We start from the raw sequence: 6,000 nt of genomic DNA, 5'->3' as shown, positions 1-6,000 counted from the left end.
ACATGAATCAGCATCTTCTTCGTATTGAGGCTGATGTTCAACAGATAAAGGAGGTTCTCCTACTTACTTCTCCCTATAGTCCCAAATCTGATGATGCTCAAAAAGGGGGAGATACTGATGATGATGCTGATGCTGATGATCATCCTGATGGTAAACCAAATGAGAAAGACACAGAACCTGCTGACAACACCATTATTCAGCCTGAATCACCCAAGCCCATACCTGAGTCTGACTCTGCGGGGCATAATAGTCCAGCAGCTACTGAAAAGCTGATTGAAGATAGTGAGCATGATGAAGAGCATGATGAACCAGATGATGAATGTGAAATACTGGATATGAACTTCATTAATCCTCTTATTCCAGTTCAGCAAGAAAGTTCAAATGACCTTGAAGAATCTCATCTGATATCAGTCAATCGTGTTGCTGATCCCATCTTTCCGGTCCAAGGAGAGGATTCGGACGTTGCCAGTGAAGAATCTCATCCGCTGTCTCGAAAGCGTAAGGTAGCAAATACTGACTTAGCTCATTCTCAAACTGATACTTCTCTGACTATGAAGAAACCCAAGTCCATTGTCAGTATTTCAAACCTTTCCGCTGAATGGAACATGTCCCCTGAGCAAGTCAAGCAAATTCTTGATGAAGCCAATCGAGCTCAGCTTCTAAAGAACATTGCTCAAGCTCATGAATCTCTTATTCAGCACAAACTTCAGGCCAAGGGATCTTTTGAAGCTCAGATGCAGAAATTCCTAGAATTTCAGTCCAAGGCTCAGTCTTCTCAACCTCCTCCTGGCCCTAGTAAGCCTAAGACTGACAGTGTTCTTGACCAGATTGATCGAAAGAGATTTGAAGACTCTCTTAATCGGCGAATGTGTGGTGATAATATCATCAAAGTCAAAGCTTCCAAACCTCGAAACGAGAAAATCCTTACGTTGCTGATCACTCGTCAAGGTCCTCAGCATTAATACACTGAAGTTGTCAAGACGGATGAGCTGATCAGATATGGATATTCAGAATGGATGGAACTGCTCGAACTAGCATCCAAGCAAACCTCAGCTCACTCTTCAGAACTGAATTGTGCTCTTCATCTGCTGATCAAGAAAGTTCAGCGTTTGGATCTTGTTCCTAAAGAACGACCTCAGCATCAAGGCCAAAGGTCGTCTGTTCCTAGAACTCGAAGAACCAAGTTTCAAGTTGATGGTGAAGATGTATTGGTTCTAGACTTTGGTGCTGGTGAAATTAACAATTCTCTTCCTCTCAGTGTTGATCCGGTTCAGCGTCAATTTATCTCAGCTCCTGAACACGGGATGTTCTATCTTGATAAAAACAGGAGGATGTGTTTTCAGCGAACTACTAAGATCCCAAAGGCTCCAACCACTCACCTTGTTGGCTTAAGGAAAATGTGCATGAGTCATCAAGATCTATCCAGAGAGTTTCACATTCTTATTGCCATGGAACTGTTGAACAGAAGACAGTAGTTGCTGGATAGTCCTTACTGGCCAGTCAAAATTGAAGCTGAAGCTGAGTATGAAGAATTCCTTTCCAGAGGTGCTTAATTTAGTTTGTTTTGAACATCATCATATTGGGGGAGATTGTAAGGTCAAACGTTGAAATATGATAATGTTTAAAATAGACTCAGCGTCAGCGCATATCTCAGTATCAGCTCCAGCGTGTCATCAGCTCAGTTTGTAGTAGTTTAGTTTGCTCAGTGCATTGTATCAAATCTTGTATTTATCGTGTTTCCTTAGTTATCTTAATTAGTTAGCTAGCGTATCCCTGAATTGTAGGGATTGTCTAGAATAGTAGTATATAATCTCTTGTATAGGTTTGTGAATGGTTACGCCTTTCATGAACCCTAATCGTTGCTTTGTGCACACGATAATCTCTTTGTGAGATTATCTTTCTTAGTGAAAGTATTTTTCTTTGTGAATTCCTCTTGTTCTTGTTTACCGTCATTGTTTGATATATTGATTGATCTAAAGGCCTCTTCAAATTTTATTTTAAATCTTTGCGGAAACACTTATCCTTACAGTGCAAAAGCATATGAAAAACTTGTTGTTATCTATTTCTAAGAAATATATCATAACTCCTAAGCAACAACTCAAAATTCTGATCACCGAACCATGCGATTGAAATCCATCTTCGCGATTAGAATCAACATATACTTCCTTTAAGTTTCTTCACTTTTTTTTATTCTTAAAACATCAACATGTGACTCAGTCACATCATGTAATAAGAATCTCAGAATAGAAACTTAACAAAGTTAGATAGTGGGCTTTACATGAAGTAGAGTCAAACTTCTTGACTTGATCAACCTTATGAACTTTCAGGTAAATAGGCAGCTTCGCAATCAATTCCCCTTCCTTTGGCAAGAGAAACATATGGACTCTTTGGAAATGGTACATGGGACTATCGCAGACTTTCCTTTCTCTTTACCATTTGGTCAACCAAGTTGACTATGGTCAATTCCTTTCCTTGGGTAGAGAAGCCTTTTCTAGATATCCGATGTTACCATTGTCAATGTCCATGGTAGTTTGGGAAGTTGATCTCCTAATCAAATTTGCTTTACTAATCCTCAAATCATTGCAGATTCAGCAGCACCAAGCAAATAGATAAGATCATTAAGGGTCATGTCATAGTCTGTTTCATAGTAGTCCCAAAGGAACTCACTATGTGACTTAGAAAGTGATTGAACATCCAACTTTCTTAAGACTATGACACCCAACTCTCCCAGCTTGTCAATATGTGACTTCATCTACAAGATGCAATCACACATAGACCTTGCTTGCCAATAGGGCTTGAGAGACCTTGTACTTGTGGGTTAAGGAAAATAATTGGAGGAGGTGGATGAAGTGAAGCTCCAAGAGGTTTGGGAAGATCATAAATGTCCGAACTAGACATCTTTTGGGAGATATTCAAGATAGTTGATTTAAAGTCCTTCATATAACACCCAATTTGAAATATTAAGGCTAGGACCCAACACAATACATTTATAACTTGGAAGAGGGATGACGTAATCCAAGCAATAAAAAATTTAAAGGTAGGCGAATGACGATTTACCAATTTCCACCATGAAAAACGAAATAATTTATTAGGTTTTAATTGGATTTGAAACACCTAGATCTTTTGAGATTCATTGAACTGTTCAATGGCATGTTTCAATCTCGATTGTGCCCTCTCAAGTTTTATCACTAGGATGCCGATGATCACAAAACCATGTGTGAATAACCATGCAAATATACTTGGTATCCTTAATATTTACCCCTTAATCGATGTGTCGGTTAACCACACGCACTCCACCGATACTATGATATACATTAAGTTACCCTTTGCCTACCTTGTTAAATCCAGCTAGTGTGTCGGTTAACCACACGCGCTCCACTAACCGACATAAGCAAAGTGCAAAGTGTAATTTCATGGGTTAGCACCAAATTCACATTTTCCTAAAGTAACTAAGATTGAGAGTTTATAAAAGGTTTAGTTACTTTATATTTATCATTAATACTTTTAATGAAGGGAGAATTCTTGTCTTTGTCCTATCCGTTTGGCTAACGACCCTCCACCAGTCAAGGAAGTGGTGGGTGAGAGTGGACACCCATTAAACTACCATTTTATAGGCAGTAACCTTATACACCCCTTATAGACCGGCTTCGTGAATGAGGCCTACTAACGGTAAGACTGACTTGTCCTTATATATATACATATATATATATATATATATATATATATATATATATATATATATATATATATATATATATATATATAACTTATAATACTATAAAGTATAAGGGTTGAATTTTAACTTTTAAAATTCTAAGGGCTTAACTTGGAAATAAAGTATTCATAAGGGAAAACTTTATAAATTCCAAAACTTGAGAGCAAGTTTTGAAACTATTCAATTCCATAACTTATGTGTTTAAAGTAGTTTTAATTCAAAAAACTCTTCAAATTCCATAACTTGAGGACAAGTTCTGGAAGACTTTAAACTATTAAAAGAATATGAATTTTCTTTATTCATAACCTTTGGAAATATTTATGAGTTTTATGAATCTTAAATGTGACTTTCCATATAACTTGATGACAAGTTACAAAAACACATTTTAGAAACAACTCTTAGATTAATTTGGATTGAAAACAACAATTTCACATAACTTTTCTATAAATCTAAGAAACTCATAAGAACAAGATAATTTAATCAACCTTTTTTCATGTATTTAGCCTAACCATTAAAATAATACAAAACATGAATCTATTGAAAATTATCTTTGAAATTGGATTGTCATGAACATTACCACACCAAAAACAGGTTTATAAGTTGAAAAACAATTTAGGGTAATGTTCCTAGTCCAATTCCAACCAAAACAGTCGAAGATATGTTGTCTGGGGGTCCAACTCGTCGAGTGCATCAACCAACTCGACAAGTTGGACGAATTTAGCCTTGGACTCGTCGAAGTCCCTTCATGGTTTATGAGCTTTCTAACACTCCTAGGTGTACATGCAACCATAAATACATTGGATCCATGTTTTTCTTTATTATACATGCAAATATGAATATTCCAAGGTATTATCCTAACTAGCATACAAAACATTGATTCATGAGGAATAATACAAGTTAGAAGACATACCTTTTGGTGTAGCTTGATTCCATGGAGCTCAAGAGCCTAGTGCCCTAAGTGTGACACCTCAAATGGTTCACACAACACCAAATACACTTGGAATAACTTAGAGAGAAATAAACCCTTCATGAAATCGGCTAGCCCTCACCATTCCTTCATAGTGCTCTCTTGGTGGCCGATTTTGGAAGAATAAGATGCTTATATAGTGTGTCACAATTAGGGTTACACCATGTAAAACCTAATTGTCATGGCCTTTCATTTCCATGGTGCATGAGCATCCATGGAGCATCCTATGGGTTTTAGCCCAACTTGATAATCCATGGAGCATTAGCCCACTATACAAGTATGAATGATTTACACAATCAACCCATATATTTAATTAGTCTGCTTTTGATCTCTTAATTAATTCCAAATTAATTCTTGATCAATACTAATTAAATAATCTTATGAATATATTAGAACTTATAATATATTAATAAAACTTAACTGTTACTTCTCTCATTTTAGTCTGTCCAAATGCATGATGCCATTCAACCTAAATGGACCATGCCAATCAAGTCAAGTGCATACGAAATATAGTTATGAACTTACACACTAATTCAACACCTCTAAACCGACGAGGTACCTCTACAACCAAACCATTTACTCTTTCAATTGGCGAACTATGCAACCTACTAGATTTCTTATCTAGAAGATCCTATGCTGGCAAGATAAATCCCCTATCTTTAAGGGTACGAACCTATAAGTTCTTTTGGCTATCTGAGTTGTACCCGAGAATTTGTTCAATTCATAAATCCTATTTGATGTTTTAATAGAAAATACATACCTTTCCTTGAGAAGCAAGAAGCTCATATCCTATAGGTAATCTTAGCAGAAGACTTCCTTCCACTTTTACCTTGAAAAACTAATCCTAAATGAACAATTTCAATCTACTTGTGTTGCACCCTTCTGGTCCTCGACGCAGAGAATGAAAGTCGAACTTCTCTTTGAACTTTCGTCGTATAGGTCGATTCTCCCCCACTTGGGTTCGGCCCATTATCTGCTGCTACTTCTAAATAATCAAAGTCCAAGCTAGCTTTGTCTATGCAATCTATAACTTCCTTTGACTTTGAAGAAACTCATGTTTGGCATATTCATTGACCTTCAGTATTCTTATTATACTACTACTACTTGTGCCCAATGCAAGTGATTTTCTCATAGCATGGCCAAAACAAGATAAGATGCGACAAGGTTGTCTTAGAATGTAGTAAGTTAATACTAGCAATAACATAAAGTTAACATCCATCTATATTATAATATTTTCATCGTACATTTATTACATAGGGTTTTAGCTAAAATCACTATTAATTTCTCTAATGCAGACCCATTCACGTTGGAGCTTTTC

This window comes from Lactuca sativa, chromosome 2 (genome assembly GCF_002870075.4).
Source record: "Lactuca sativa cultivar Salinas chromosome 2, Lsat_Salinas_v11, whole genome shotgun sequence".
NCBI classification, from domain to species: Eukaryota; Viridiplantae; Streptophyta; class Magnoliopsida; order Asterales; family Asteraceae; genus Lactuca; species Lactuca sativa.
The sequence above is the reverse complement of the archived record's forward strand: the minus strand, read 5'-3'. Positions refer to the sequence as shown.